The sequence below is a fragment of the Cebus imitator genome, unplaced genomic scaffold, assembly GCF_001604975.1.
Source record: "Cebus imitator isolate Cc_AM_T3 unplaced genomic scaffold, Cebus_imitator-1.0 Scaffold98, whole genome shotgun sequence".
In the NCBI taxonomy this organism is placed as follows: domain Eukaryota; kingdom Metazoa; phylum Chordata; class Mammalia; order Primates; family Cebidae; genus Cebus; species Cebus imitator.
In genome coordinates this window covers 518,624-535,453 of record NW_016107413.1, presented here as the reverse complement: position 1 = coordinate 535,453, position 16,830 = coordinate 518,624, and the positions used below count along the sequence as shown (strand labels likewise).

The following is a 16,830-nucleotide window of genomic DNA, read 5'->3' as shown; positions in this document are numbered from 1 at the left end:
TTTTTATCTGTGTCCAAGTACTGATGACCATTTAGTGCAGTATAATAAGCATAGCTAACAGGACAAGTGGAGCTGGGTTGTGGCAGTGATAAGCCTGTTTTTCTGGGCATCAGCAGGAACACAGCAGCCCTTTCCTCAGGCCCATGGCTGTGGCTGATGACCAAGGCACTGAAGGCAGCTTCTCCAACACTCACTTGTACCTAGGCTGTGTCCGTGGCCCAGGCTAGAAACCTTCTTGCTCATTCATCGAGAAGCACCTATGAGTTTCAAACTTCATCTAGAGCCATTTTTCTTGAGCAGGGCCTTGGTTCCAGAAGGGAATTCTGAAAATACTAAGAGAATGCTGCACATCTTTTTCCCATTACACATTAGAGACAGGGCAGTCAGACCTAAGGAATCCTGTGGTTCCTGCCCAGCCAGCCACTGTGCCATACTATGGTGGTGATAAAACCTTAGAAGTACATCTTTGGCTCCTCCTTTAAATCAGCCTCTTAGCTAAAAAGAATAAATCATAGGAGGAGGGGTTTTGTGTTACCTCCTGCCCTGGAGATTTTAAGGAATCTATGCTCTCTGGGATCTCTCTTCTCTAAGAGCCTTTGGAAGGAAAACCTAAACAAACATTTAAAGCCCCTTTGAACGCTATCTTGTGAAGTTCCAAATACACCCTAGGAGGCCTGTGAGTCAATGTGATGTGGGATAACAGTCAGCTGCTTCCACTAGCTCCTGCATTCCTGCTGCTCTGATGACACAACTTTTAATTCTGGTCTTATTTTGAGGAACCTGCTAAAGATGGCTCTATTTGCCTTAATTCTCAGATTTCTTTGGACTAATGTGTCACGTCTAATTAAGATGGTGCAGTGCTATCACCTTGCTCTACTTACCACAGCTGTCTCTGCTGAAATGTGCCATTTACCCTGGATTGTCCCAAAAGCTGGGGAATAGCTTTGCTAACTGTGATTGATGCCACAGTACCATCTTAGCAGATATTTTATTTTCATTCACATTTAACCTAATATATCTTCAAGTGTTTTAATATTTCAATCAATAAGTATAAAAATAGATACTGGAAAATTAATTTTCCCACATAATATGATTTATGCTCCACAAGATTTTTTTTTCTTGCTCTGCTATTTTATCAGCCACTCTGCCAACCCCACAGATTACTGTGAGACTCAGGTACAGAAATATATATATAGTAATATGTCAGAGTAAGTTGTCCAATATATCAGGGTAAGTTGTCTGCAGGTGTATGTGCTAAGTGCCAACCTAATGTGTGATCTTTGTTGTCTGATAAACCGACCTAAACTCTGGAGGAAAAGTTTTAAAAATATAAACAGTGCTCTATATGTGTAGTTTTGGTAACAATAAATGATGTGTTTTTCATTCCAAAGCATCTCATTATGACAATAACTCTGCCACAGCCATTAATATCTGGAGCTAATAATCTTCTGACTCACTGACTTTTTAATGTCTGTAAGTCAGATAGTAATCACCAAGATTTGCCCTGCTCCTAATCAATAATAGCAATATATTGTTTTACCAAGCATTTCTTCTGACGTTATCAAGCTATTTGTGGATGGACCTGTGTGTGTTTGAAAGATGGATAGAAGCAAAAACATAAAAATAAACCACAAAATTAGATGGACAAATAAAAATCCATAAATGTTTCATATCACTTTTTCTTTTCACGCTTATATGTTTCAGCCAAGCTACACTGCCTGCCCTCTTCTAATTCAGCTAATTTGGCTCTCTTTCCTGATACACAGGTTTTCAGCAATTGCCCTGAGCAAAAGCTGACAAGGCTTTCTCAGCATTTGATTCTACATATTTTTTTCTTCAGTGTGGCGCGTTTTCCCAAGATACATACTTGGATCTGCTTCTAGGGTTCCAGTCCTCCAAATCTAGGGTGTCTGTCCTCTACTCTGAAATTATCCCCTTTTCCCTTTCTAGGAACTTTCCATAAGGGTGGTAGCAACAGTTCACGAGGAGCAAAAGCAACTAGGGCTGAAGTGGCTCTGCCAGCCAGTCTATCAGTGGGTTTTCAGCTACTTGTGATACTTATGAGTAAGGCTGGCCTGCATTCTTTTTGTAATATTTAATCTATATTATTATAAGTTACAATTAAGTAGCATTTTGTTGGAATAAGTGTTGAATTAAACCTAGATATTGAATGTACCTCACATAGATTTCCTTTAGAGGGCACTATTGATTCTCTAAATCCATGGAAACCTATCTTCATGTTTTCTTGGTAAAGTTGGCCAATTTTGAAATCTTAGTGGGTTTCAAATCTACTCTGTCTAGTACAAAGTTAGTACTATACTTGTTTTCAATTCTATACTTTGAAGATTGTCCATGTACAGAACAAGAGTTAAATGAGAATGTTGTTTATGACAAGTCATCAACACAATACATATAATTCTGTGTTTGAAAACTTCAACTGGTTTATTTGCTTTTGAAATAAACCAGTTCAAATGGGAATTTCCTTTTGTAACTTGATGCAAAATTTAAGTTAAACAATTCAATCTTTTTTTTTTTAGAAAGACAAATTACTTTTTAGAAACTAATGTCTAATTCTAGAAATTGGTGATTATTTACATATATTTAGAAGAAACGATGTTTATGGTAGTTTCATTCAGACATTCATTAACATATGAAGATATTCTACTAAAATTTTGTTGTCGCATGTGCTGTGTTTTGTTGTTGTTGTTGAGACAGAGTCTCGTTCTGTTGCGCAGGCTGGAGTGCAATGGCACGATCTCAGCTCACTACAACCTCCGTCTCCTGGGTTTAAGCTGTTCCCCTTCCTCAGCCTCCCAAGTAGCTGTGACCACAGGTGCGCACTACCACACCTGGCTAATTTTTTGTATTTTAATAGAGAGGGGGTTTCACCATGTTGGCCAGGATGGTCTCGATCTCCTGACCTTGTGATTCTCCTGCCTCAGCCTCCCAAAGTGCTGGGATTACAAGCGTGAGACACTGTGCCCAGCCAATTTTTGTACTTTTAGTAGAGACAGGGTTTCACCATGTTGACCAGGATGGTCTTTATCTCCTGACCTCGTGATTCTCCCGTCTCAGCCTCTCAAAGTGCTGGGATTACAAGCGTGAGACACCGCGCCCAGTCAATTTTTGTACTTTCAGTAGAGACGGGGTTTCACCATGTTGGCCAGGATGGTCTCGATCTCTTGAACTTGTGATCCGCCCGCCTTGGTCTCCCAAAGTACTGGGATTACAGACGTGAGCCACCACGCCCGGCCATTTGTTGTGTTTTTTAGACTCTGCCAGTTCATTGAATTTTGTTAAATGCCAAAGGAGAATACTTTTCTTTCCTCATTATCTGAAGTTAAGAGAATAGACCTTTGTAAATTGTCTCACTGCAGTCTTTATCTAATTTCAAAATGATTGGAACGCTAAAATACTTCAAAGCTCAGAAACGTAATTTTGTGGACATAAATACATTCATACCACTATCTACCAAATTTTGCCTAGCTTCCATGTAATAAGGTACTATTCTAACACGTGTGCCAATATCCTAGGTTAGTGGAAAGCAGTTATCTTGCGTTTTATAAACAAATTAACAAAAGGTAATGCATGTTCTGAAGAGAAGAAAATTGGTTTCCATTGTTTAATGAATTACATACAAATTCCTCCAACCGGCCTTTTAAACTCTTCACAGAATGGCCCCAGTTTGCCTTCCTAGGCTCGGCGTCCTCTACCAGTAACCTAAGCTCCCAGCAAACGGCACCACCCACTATTATCTGGACATTTGTCCTTTTGATATTCCTCTCTTGACTCATCCAGTGTCTTTTACCCAGAATGCTTTTGCCTCCCCAAATGCAAATGTAAAGGTCCCATCCATTCTTCAGGCAGCATTTTGAATACCACTCACTTAACTGAGTCCTCGCCAGAACCCGCCCATCTTGTGAATTTCCATGGCTGGTTGAATATAATTCTGAGTTTATCAATTTTGTTTTGTATTTAAGTGGGTTGGATATCTGTTTCCTCCCTCTTTCCAGATTGCAAATTTTTTAGAGATCATTTTGGGATCTGTATCAATTCTAGTGCACAGCATGTGGTAAGGGCTCAATACATATTTTTTCAAATGAATTGGGTTAAACCAAGACATTTTTGCCATTTGTCAAATAAGACACATTGAAAGGAGAACTTGGATAGTGTGGGATATGAGGAATAAGGATAAATACCAGAGACATTAAAAATGAAGGGAAAGACCTTGGCGACTTATTAAATGTGGAAAGCAAACATTCTTATGTTCTCTCTCTTATTTTAAATCACTGCCCTTATATAACACAATTTGTTGTTTAAAATGAAGTTCTATATGAGAAAGAACTTTTTAAGTCACCACCATATCCTCAGCACATAGTCACTGGTGCAAGACAGGTTTTAGGTGCCCAATAATATTTTATGAGTGAACGAATTAATTGATAAGGATGCAAACGTGGTAGCTAGAAAGACAGAATTATTACCAACAGATTAGAAAACAAAAAAGAAGGGATAAGTTTGGAGAGTATGGTGACTTCAGTTTTGTTAGAGATGCATAGATGAGCATCCAAGTAGAGAACACAGAGGAAGTAGCTGGAAATTGGCATTGGAATTTCATCCAAAGAGTCAGACTCAAAATGTGTAGTTTTGGGGCATACAAAATAGCTATAATTGTGGAAGCTATAATATTTGATGGAATTATGAAGAGGAAAATGCAGGGAGGTTTTCCCCACCTATATCATTGGGGAGTACTTCTGCAGAGGTATAGGGCTGAAAGCCAATAGTGAGAACTGCTCGTAAAAGTCAGGGAAAAAGCAGGGATATTCTAGGTCCTTTTCTTCACTAACCTCTGCTATATATGATGTTACTTAATTTCTTTTTTTCCTTGTTTTTAACATTTTGTACTGATCCTTATTATCCCATACTAAGTGCTATAGATTTTTTATCTCCTAAAAATCTCTTGAATTTATTCTACCTTCTTCACATCCACCACTATAGTTGAATTCAGAAACATCTCCTTTACTTGAATTATTTAGCACCTTCCTTGAGGACCTCCAACTTCTGGGAACCTGCCTATTTCATCCTCCACTATTCTGCTAGAATGATTTTTCTAAAATAAAAATCTGACCATGCTATTAAGTGGCTCAGAATTCTTCAGTATCTGTGCATGACCCATGCCACTGTCCAAACACTTGTTGACTTGGCTCTGCCTTCTTGCACAACTTTATCTTGTGCTCAGTCCCCACTGTTTCTTCTAATCCCCAGCCCTCAACCATACCAAGCCACTTGTTTCCTGATTGCACCATGCTCTTTCCTGTGCCTTTGACATTTTCCAATCAGCAAACTCCATTTTCTTCAAAAGACAGTCCAAGAATTGCCTTTTGGTGAAGCTTCTCTAATTCCTAGCAGATTTGGACACTTACTCCTTTCAAATTATGGCTCTTACCTGTGGTTTCATTGATGTTTCTCCACTATCCCTTCTTAAGAGCAAGGGCCGAATGCTTTAATGTTTTATCCTCAGCATCTACCCCAATGTGTGGCATGGGGTGGGTAGAAAATAAATATTGATTAAATAAATAGATAAGAAGGATAGAGTTTCGGGTGGGCGTAGTGGCTCACGCCTGTAATCCCAGCACTTTGGGAGACTGAGGCAGGCAGATCACCTGAGGTCAGGAGTTCGAGACCAGCCTGGCCAACATGATGAAACCCCGTCTCACCTAAAAATACAAAAAAAATTAGCTGAGCCTGGTGGCGGGTGCCTATAATCCCAGCTACTCAGGAGGGTGAGGCAGGAGAATAGCTTGAACCTGGGAGGTGGAGGTTGCAGTGAGCCAAGATTATGCCATTGCACTCCAGGCTGGGTGACAAAAGCAAAACCCTGTCTGAAAAAAAAAAGGAAAGGCTTTCAAGGAGTAAGATGTGGTGATCAGAGAAGGTGGAACTGGCCAGTGACATTTGGATTATGGGTCCTGCTTTGGATTCAAATAATTTATAGAATAAATTCAGATTGGATCAGATGGTTCTTAATAGTTGCTTATGCAGAAACTTACGAAAAAGTTTTAATTAAAGTTGTTATGAATGGCAGCTTTTGCTACTTAGAGATCAAAGGAGCAAAGAGGTTTACTAGATTCTAACAGGCCAAAGAACACTTGGAATGCAGAGTCTACTCTGGGTGACTCATTTTAGAGGGATGCAAACAAATCCAGGCCCTCCAGGTAAGTGTGGGCCGTGAAAGGAGTTGGGAAACCATAAAGAAAGATTGAATAAACTGTCACCCTGAAGAAAAAAAGATTTAGTAAGAACTGGGAATTGTCTTTAAATAGTTGAAACAGTCGTGTATAAGGAATTAAATTTATTCCCCACTGCTCCAGAGGGCAGACATAGGACCAGCTAGTGGAAACTAGAGGAAAGCAGACATAAGGTCCTTTTAAGAAAAAAAACTCCCAGGCTGGGAGTGGTGGCTCATGCCTGTAATCCCAGCACTTTGGGAAGCCAAGGCAGGCGGATCACCTGAGGTCAGCGGTTTGAGAGCAGCCTGGCCAACATGGTGAAACCTTATCTCTATTTAAAAAAATACAAAAATTAGCCAGGCATGGTGGTGGGTGCCTATAATCCAAGCTACTTCGGAGGCTGAGGGAGGAGAATCGCTTGAACCTGGGAGGCAGAGATTACAGTTAGCCAAGATTGCACCACTGCACTCCAGCCTGGGCAACAGAGTGAGACCCTGTCTCAAATAAATAAATAAATAAAAGAAAAAACTTCCAAATATTTGGATCAATCTGTAAATGGAATGAGTCTGGTGAGTTAGTGAGCAACTGAATTAAGTGATCTCAAGGCTTCTTCATCTCTAAGAATTAATGATTTATGATCTTCCAAACTATGTCAAGAGAACCACTATTAACCTGGTATAAACAGCCTTTCAGTGTTTTCTATGCATATTGACATATATTATTTATTTATAGAATACGTGCTTTTTCTTCTTTTTTTTGATATGGAGCTTCCCAATTGTCACCCAGGCTGGTGTGCAGTGGCATAATCTCAGCTCACTGCAACCTCTGCCTCCCTGGTTCAAATTATTCTCCTGCCTCACCTCCCAAGTAGCTGGGATTACAGGTGCCCACCGCCATGCCCAGCTAATTTTTCATATTTTTAGTAGAGACAGGGTTTTGCCATGTTGGGCAGGCTGGTCTTGAACTCCTGACCTCAGGTGATCTGCCCACCTCAGTCTCCCAAAATGCTGGGATTGCAGGCATCAGCCATCACATGAATCAAATAAGGAGCAGTCTATGCATACTAAATTATAATCTTATTTTTTCGCTCAATGTATAGTAAACATTTTTCTATGTTATTAAATATTTTACATCCTGACTTTTATGGGCCACATTGTATGGCTGCTCCATAGTTATGCAACCAGCCTCCTATTTTGGGGCACTTATATTATCTCCAAATTTTTTAATGATTATAAATAACCTTTGTAATAAGCCCTCATAATTTCTCTTCATCAAAAATACACTTATCTATAAGAACACGTTTCATGACTACATCAAACCAAATAAGTGAACTAACTCACTCTTGACATTTTAAAAGCATTTAATTTTCCTTATAATTTCCTTAGCCTGAAAGCATTTTGAGGCAGGAATTTTGGCTCTTAAATGTTCTATGCAGCAGGACACATATCATTCATTATATGTGTTGGTTTTTTTTTTTTTTTCCGTTACAAAATTGTCCCCTTCATGTTAAGAGTGCCTCAAGGTACAAGTACAAAACATAAAACATTTAATTAAATTTATAAAGCAGAACTCTTGTCTGGTAGCATAATCAACATTAATGACAATGTGAATATATAATAATGATTTTTGAAAACATAGGAGAAAACCCTAGGTTATTTTTTAGAATATAGGATAAAAGTATTTTAAATCACAGTTCAGCATAATAAGTAAGTGCACCACGCATGACCATACTAGACACAAATTGCATTATCTTAAAAGAATGCTATTATGTTCCCTATTTATTTTATTCCACAATTCTGAGATAAGTGCAGTGAAAGCAAAATGCTTAATTTAAGAGGACTTTTGGACCAAAGATCAAAATGTAGGTGTAGGTAAGTATCAACACATTTGAAATGATTTCCCTTTGTGAATAATTATCATTTTGTCAATTCAAGTTCTTTTATTTTTGTGCCTTATGATTTAGTTCAAGTACATGTGGGAAATAATTTAGTTGCAAATAAAGCCTTTTAGCATTTATAATATAGGCATAAGCCCAAGGCTGGACCCAGTCTAATTTTTCCAAAGAATAATAAAAAATAATAAGGCAGGCTACTCTTATAGAAATCTCTAAAGATGATTAAGGAAGACCAAAGACTCAAGGTGGAAATCTTGTTTTCTGAGAAGGCTTCCCCTGGCTGATTGTTCACTGAAGGAAACAGAATGGTAAAGAAATCTCAAATAAAACAAAAAGACAGCCGGGAGAGCTTTAAAAGGTCCTGTTCTAAGTCTGTGAAGCAGCCTTACCTGGATGACATAGTCAATTTCTTTAGGGTATTAATTTAATATTTTAAAGAAATCTCATTATTTGAGACTACATGACCCAGAATAAGTCTTCAACATGCTTCACCCCTAGTGAAAAGGGGCAAATCCCTATGTTGCCATGGGAATCAGACTTTTAGTACTTGGCTTCTGAGGTGACTTGTATTTGTTTTCATATTTTTTTTCAACTTGAGGAGGAAACTGTCTTGCAAATAACATTCTCCAGGGACCTGGCACCAGGAGATTTTCCCAGCACACTCTATGGCATTTGTCAAACAAAATGAAGAGATGCCACTGACCCTGTTCTCACTTCATAGAACCCAGTCACTATGTTAGTGACTTGACAGCAGCAGAGGAGAGGGTCTTCTGAGCATAGACTGGGCGTAGATTTATACCTTAAATATTTTGGGAAAGGAAGAAAGAAAGAAGACAGAAATGAGAAGAAAAGAAGAAAAAGGGGACAAAATGAAGAACAAAATATATTACCTCAAGGTATACTAATAAATTACCCAGACCCAAAGAGAAGTTTGTTTTTTTCCTTGGGTCCTGGGAGGTACTTTCTAACCCCTTAGAATGTCATGTCTTTGTCTACCTGAGGGACTTGGGCGACACCAACAGTCTAACAGTGTGCTTTTGGTGGGGCTGGAGGCTGAGGTCAGATGCATGGGTGATCAACCATGTCTGTGTGACTGAGATAGACACCAAGATGTGGATGAGCTTCCCTGATTGGCAGTACTTTGTGCATATTGCCTTCCAATGTTACTGGGAAAGCTAATGCTGTCCACAATCTGCTGGAAGAGAACAATCAGCTCTGTGTTTGGGACACTGCCCTATATATCACTTCCCTTGACTGATTTTATTCTGTAACCTTTCATTGTGACAAATCAAAACCATGAATATAACAGCTTTCAATGAGTTCTGTGAGTCCTTCTAGTGAACTGTGGAAACTGAGGATGGTCTCCAGGAACCCTGGAACTGCATCTGGTGTCAGAAGTGAGGGTGGTCTTGTGTGTTGCTCCCTGACTTCGCACTCAGGATAGCAATTCAGTTCTCTGCACTGTTCTTCATGGTGACCCACCTGTGAGCTTTGCCACCTTCTCCTCCTCCACATCTCTTTGGCATCCACCCACCACTCTACAACCAAGCACACCTACTACTATATAAGATTGATTCCTCCTCAGAAGTTTCCAGAAGATTCCTCCTCAACCTCCCACCAATTTAGGAGAAATTGTCTGCTGTAGCCTGGCGACTCAACTTATGACTTCTCTCATATATGAATATATTGTCTTTATTCAGGCTGTTCCCTTGCTTTAAATGTCCCTTCCTCTCTCATCCCATCTAAATCCTACCTGTATAAACAAACACTTAAGACAAGAAAGGGGAAAGCAGCAATATCTTGGGGATTTTATTTGAAGTAAATCCGAGGTCAATTATAGAATGGTTGGATTCAAGGAGAGGCGCGATAGTCTACGGTGGGAGGTAATATCATAGAAACAACACTGGGTGTCACCAGCCAAAAAGTCTTTTGTCTTTTTCAGAATAAATCTAAAGTGCTATCTTATTCTACTAAGGGTCTCATTAGGCAAAGGATGCGTTTTGTGATTAGTCCTCTGTCCTTACAACCAGTTATCCTCACACATAGACAATTGGATGACAGTAGAAGAATGTTTGAAACTTTGCCTGTTGTAAGTTAATACATCAGGATTTGAGGTCTCTTTATTACAAAAGTGCAAATTGATTGAAACATAATCTGTTCTACTGTTTTCTGAATTTCTTTGCCTTGTTCCCTTTCCATTGTATAGACTTAAGGAATACAATGAAAATACGGATTTATACAGTTGAAACTCAATAATGCCAAAACATAGAAATATACAAACTACCTAGAACTATCACCGTTTTGGGGTTGCTGACAGAACCATCATGATACTTCCTTGGCCACTTGCCATAATATACACAGCTCTATCCCTAGGGCTCAAGTGGGGACAGTAACATCAGAGACAGGTCATTTGCAGTCCAGAGGATATACTGTCACTCCCAGCTGCATGCTGCTGCAAACCATCCTGTAATGGTTGTGTATTATAATTTGTATATATAATCTATATTATAATTACAGTTATAATGGTAGAGTTACAAAATGGATACTTATCCGAAGTGTTTTTAGGGTAAACAATTCCATATCTGGCTTGCTTTCAGTGTTTCCGTTCCTTTAATAAATGATCTGTGTTTATTTGTTCAGTAGTAAAGGATATTTATGATATTTTTGAAAGTTTTTTCACCTCCATGGTGAAATGAAAGTTCTTAAAATGTCATGTTATGGCTTTAATAAAATGTTTACAGATTTTCTTGTGGCCCTTTCATCTCAATATAGACAAGACAGACACCTAAAAGGTTACTCTGCCATGGATAAATTGGAAGTTCTGATTGGCAGCCATCCCCTTGTACTTAGGCAAGACCTAGTTCCTCAGCCCGGAGAAGAAGCTGTAACACAGCACACAGCTCTTTCAGGTCCTTGCACTTCAGAGCTGCTCCCAAGTTCACATGTCCTTAGGCAACTGTCAGATTTATCAGATGACATATGAAAAGCTGTCAGGTTTTTGCTAAGCTCATCACTGCCTCAAACACAGATCAACTGCTCTCTTTCCAGGGGCTCTTCCTATCATATTGTTTTCCCGCATCAGCATCAGCTGCCCTCTTCCTTCTCTTGCACCTGCCCAGCCTCATCCACACCTTTGACATAATGTTTTTCCCACCCAAAATGATGCCTTTTACTCACCCCTTCTCAAAAACCTAGCAGCCCTTCAAAGCAAGCCCTAATGACCTCCTCCATTAGGAAGACCCCTCTGCTAAAAGTCCTTCTAATTTTAGTTTCTCGCCTCCCTAATCTCCCGGTGAACTTATATTCATATGCTTATAAAGTGTTTAGTTGGAAGGTCTTTGAAGGACTTTCAGTTCAACATCCCTCTGAATGCAGTGCTTCATCCCAGCTCGTGTCTGAATTAGAAAAGGAAACACATTGCTCTCCTAGACTACCAGTCTGACTAGCCCTCTTCTTAGGAGTTCTTCTTTACATTGAGCAACAGTCTGCTACTCTGCAAGCCTTGGGGGCTTTTGCTCTTCAGCAAAATCAAACACAATAAAGTCACAAGTTTTTTGCAAGGGTTTGTTTTTACAATATGGATGTAAGATGGGTTCAAAATTACTCTTGAAAATACCAGTCATGTCTATGGCCATATCACCCTGAACATGCCTGATCTATGGGTTCCGTAAAATACTAGTCACTACCCGGAAATTATAATAAATACTGTTTTTTACATATAGTACCTTCTTTTAGAGTGTCCATCATGGTCAGTTTTTTCTCCATTTTTAGAACGGATTTCTGCTTATTTGGCTGCATTGTAAATGTAGTTATTGACTTGTAATTTAAGAGCTGTTTATATATTAAAAACCCTGCCTTTAATCATATTAACATAGAGATACTGACAGGATGAGAGGCAAGGAACTGAGGTTATCGAGGTAATAGCAGGTGTATGTTCACTCCAGGAGACAGCTACTCCCTCTCAAACGTTACGGGCTTCAAATCATTAATAGTAGCTCTTAGAAAGCCCCAGTTATTTTTGTTACTTTGGTCACTTTGATGATCTCCACTGTTTATTATTGTTCCTCCATGTTTTTACTTGTTTAGCAGACAACTCTGATGTGGATGTTACAAACATCTTGGTTTCCCGACAAAGGAAAACATAGCTTCAGGTTTAGAGATGTCGAATTGAGGTGAGGGGTAGGACAATCAAGTAGAGATTGTCTAGGAGGCAAACAGGCAGTTAAAGTATTAGAGCCAAAGTTCAAGCAAAAGATAAGAACTGAAAATCTAGAATGTTGGAGTAACTGAGTAACTCTCAGGAAGGTGACTTCTCATGAAGACTTCTCACGAAGCCTTCGCTTCATGATTAAATTATACACTTTCTTGGGCAGGGACTGCTTCATATATTTCTCAATCCTCACGGCATGAAAGCAGCTCAGCAAGCCCTAAACAAATAGTAGTTGTATGACATTTCAATGTAAGTTCTAGGGAATCCAGAATATAAAAGCAAGTAATTTAGAAAGAAAGTGGGGGTACATTGGAGCAAGTTACATTTTTATGAACAATACAATCACCTTTTTCTCCATACCATCTCCAAACAGGCATGCATGCCTGCACATGCACACTCTGCCCACACAGCTCTTGGAAACTGGTTTTGCAGAAAAGTCTTCAGGTGCAAGGAGGGGGGATGTGACGAGGGGCAGATGAAGAAGGCTTTGGGCTCCCCACCCCACCTCTAGCAAAGCAGCTCTGTTTTTAATCTCTTGTTCACATTGAAATTCCTAGTAAGACTTTCTTAGATGAAAAGATCTGAGAAGAAGGAGAAGAGGTGTAAGAGGGAGGAGGAAGAAGTGGAGGAGCTAGGGGAGAAAGAGGAAAAGATTAAAACAAGCTCTAGCCTACTACAGCAGAAGACCAATACAAAAAATCCATCTGGACAAAAGCGGTCTCCAGGCTGGGACTATCCAAGTCATCATTCTCAGGGTTAATAGCTAAAGGACACTTAACCTGCCTTTTGCTTCTGCTCTACTCATCACCATCCTCTAATTTTTTTTTTACATTTTATTATTTATATATACATTGTTGAACTGACAGCATTACCATGGGGCACCACTGCATGAGAGAAAGCAGGAAGATAGCTCTGCCAAGCCTGTTTTCCCACTTTGGAAAAACTAAATGACTTTGCTCTTTCCATGGTCTATGTAATGGCAAAGAAGTCTTCAGAATATACCTAATCTATGGTTGCTGTTTAGTGAAAATCCCAAAGGTACTTTTTCAACATATACACAGAATATATACACAGTGACTGGGATGGGTGGTAAGAAATGAAAATAGAAGTTTAAGCATGTATGAGTTCAGGCAAGGTGATCTACCCAGCTTGAGTGACAAGTTGCAGATGAAGCTAGAAAGTGAGCAGGCATGGGGAGCCCTTGAAAGCCCAAATAACAGTTTGGACTTTTTTCCTTAAGACAATAAGGACACAATTTTTTCTCTTTTTCTTATTTAAGGAATAATCAGACGGGTGCACTTAGAGAATTAATCTGATGAAGGCAGGTGGGTGCGTAGGCCGACAACTCATCAGGTATTTTTCTGTTCTTAACCTGCTTGAGCCTTGGTTTCGAAATCTCTAAAATACGGATAATGCTACTTTCATAGAATTGTAGGGAAAATTAGAATAGCTGTTGTTGCCATAACTGATCTAGAGGCTATGTGGCAGGAAATTATGGATACAGTCTCTGACATTAGACTGCCTGGGGTCAAATCCTGGCTCTGCTTGTAAACTCTATGACCTTGGGCAAGTGACCTAAAATAGAGATGATAAGAAGAGTACATACATCATTTGACTATTGTGCAGATTAAGGTTAATAAATGTGAGGTGTTTGGTAAGTACAATGCCATTGTCCAAGTGAGAGATATAATTAGGATACTATCAGTGGGAATGGAGAGGAGCAATTAAATTCAAGCAACATTGTTGAGGTGAAATGTGATGACAATTGTTTATATGTGAAAGATAAGGGAGGGTTAAGATAACAGTGTGATAGTGTGATTATATCCTAATGACTGAGAAAGTGGTGTCGTTAACAGGAACAGAGTCGGTAGGATCATAAGTGGGCCTTGGAGGACAATTCATGATTTGATTTGGGGTTTATATTGAATGTACTTACAAGATATCCATGTAGAGCTACTCGGCAAGTGGTTGGTATTGCAGGACTAGAACTAAAGGACAAGGCAAAGGGTGGATACCTAGGACCAAGGTGTTTATGTCGTAACATCAGTAGTTGAAATTATGACATTAACTGAGACCACCAAGAAGGGAATAAAGAAAAATAAGTTATGGCAGAAGATAGAAGTTTTGGGAAGCTTAGAAAAGCCTCTTTTATATCTTATTTTTAATGTATAAAATGTTATTTTTCCAGCATATTTCAACAACAGCTGGGAGGCCAGGCACAATGGCTCATGCCTGTAATCCCTGCCCTTTGGGAGGGTGAGGCCAGAGGATTGCTTGAGGCCAGGAGTTCAAGACCAGCCTGGACAACACAGTGAGATCCCATCTCTACAATATTTTTTAAATTAGGCAGGTTTGATAGTGTGTGCCTGTAGTCCCAGCTATTTGGGAGGCTGAGGAGAGATGATCACCTGAACCCAGGAAGTCAGGGCTAGAGTAAGCTGTGATCTTGCCATGATACTCCAACCTGGGTAACAGAACAAGAATGGGGAGCTAATTTTTAGGAACTTATCAAGTTATAAGAGTAACTCTTGGCTGGGCACGGTGGCTCATGCCTCATCCCAGCACTTTGGGAGGCCAAAGTTGGGGGATCATGAGGTCAGGAGATCAAGATCATCCTGGCCATGGTGAAACCCCATCTCTACTAAAATACAAAAAATTAGCCGGGCATGGTGGCACGCACCTGTATGTAGTCCCAGCTACTCAGGAGGCTGAGGCAGGGGAATCGCTTGAATCCGGGAGACAGAGGTTGCAGTAAGCCAAGATCGTGCCTCTGCACTCCAGCCTGGCGAAAGAGCAAGACTGTCTCAAAAAATAAAAAGCAGCTCTCATTTACTGTAAACAGTTCATAAATACAGGATAAGGCAACAAGAGGAATAATAATGATTCCGAGCCTCACTATTAACATTTAGATGTATTTCCTTTCAAATAACTGTACATTTTTCTTACTCAGTGGAAATTATACTATTTAAATAGCTTGTATTCTATTTTTTTTTTCACTTAGAAATAGTATAATTCTCCCATGAGAATTTTCTCCTGTCATTAAAGATTTTTTTTTTTTTTTAAACGGAGTTTCGCTCTTGTTACCCAGGCTGGAGTGCAATGGCGCGATCTTGGCTCACCGCAACCTCCGCCTCCTGGGTTCAGGCAATTCTCCTGCCTCAGCCTCCTGAGTAGCTGGGATTACAGGCACGCACCACCATGCCCAGCTAATTTTTTGTATTTTTAGTAGAGACGGGGTTTCACCATGTTGACCAGGATGGTCTCGATCTCTTGACCTCGTGATCCACCCGCCTCGGCCTCCCAAAGTGCTGGGTTTACAGGCTTGAGCCACCGCGCCCGGCCTGTCATTAAAGATTTTAAAGGAGTGATGAAGCAGCTTATTTCCCTGACTCCTTTCGTGGGACTCGGGACAGGGGTGCCTTGTTTATTCAGCCCGCTGCTCTCAACTCCTCACAGGAGGAGACATGCAAGTGAATGAGGTGGGAACTGGAGTGCACCAGTGCTGGAACCAGCTGACTGCTTCAACGCCAGCAGGATCAAACTCCACTTACTCTGACCTGCTGCATTGCACCTCTTGAGGGAGGGAGCACGGGATGAGTGGGTGCTAGGACTTTTGGGCTCCGTCAGGAGTGAACTTCATGCAGGCCCTGCAGCGTCTAGGTGGGGGTGACTGAGACCCCTGAAGCCCCAGAGGGTGTGTTACTGTGCTCTTTTAGCTCTGCCATCTGTGTGTGGCTTAAGTGTTAACAGCTAAGTGAGCCCTCTGCCTTTTCACCTGAGGCAGCTACCTTCCACCAGTGAGGGCAAAGGGCCAGTGTGATAGCCTTTTGTATCCACACTCATGGCTCCCGATCTCTTGTCCAGTGTCCAGGAAAAATAAAGTCGCATGAGCAAATTGAAGGATGATAAATGCAGGGAATTTTATTGCTGATGGAAGTGGCCCTCAGTGGGAAAGGGAGCTGAAAAGGGGATAGAACGGGTAGATAACCTTTCCCTCAAGACCAGCCATCTCTGGCTGGATTCTTCTCCGAAATTACACTGTCAAGCTGTCCCTCTGAAGTCAAGCCACTTCTCTCTGATGTCCAGCCATAGTCCCTGACATCTAGCTGCTTCTCCTCTCTGCCAGCTGAGACTGAGGTCTTTATAGGTACACAATGGGGCAGGGCAGGACCAGGGGTGGTTTAGGAAAAGACAGTATTCCAGTAGAAAAATGGGGATATAAATTCTCGCTTTGGGCTGCAGTCTCAGGCTTTTCGGCTTGAGAGTGGGACTTCACCAGGGACCCTTTTCTGCCTGGAATTTCTGTTACCCCCATCCCTATTGGTATCATGATGAATGGTTGCATAGTGCCCACATACACCTTCCTTAAGACTGAAAATCAAATGTGTGATCAAAGGCACATAATCACTTTTAGTTGAACTTCAGAGGGCAGACAAGTGGCTAGGACTTCCTGTGAGATTACACCTTCCATCTTGGGACTAGGCTAAAGCTCCCTCACT

The 16,830-nt window shown here is 40.5% G+C and overlaps 1 long non-coding RNA gene across 1 annotated transcript; it reads right to left on the bottom strand.

Annotated features, from left to right (window-relative positions):
* Window positions 1–11,891: 11,891 nt before the first annotated feature.
* Window positions 11,892–14,398, bottom strand: LOC108309863. The gene is made up of 2 exons (XR_001827531.2): window positions 14,268–14,398; window positions 11,892–12,324 (listed from the first exon to the last, which is right to left on the bottom strand). It is a non-coding gene; the product is annotated as an uncharacterized LOC108309863 (long non-coding RNA).
* Between the last annotated feature and the right edge of the window lie 2,432 nt (window positions 14,399–16,830).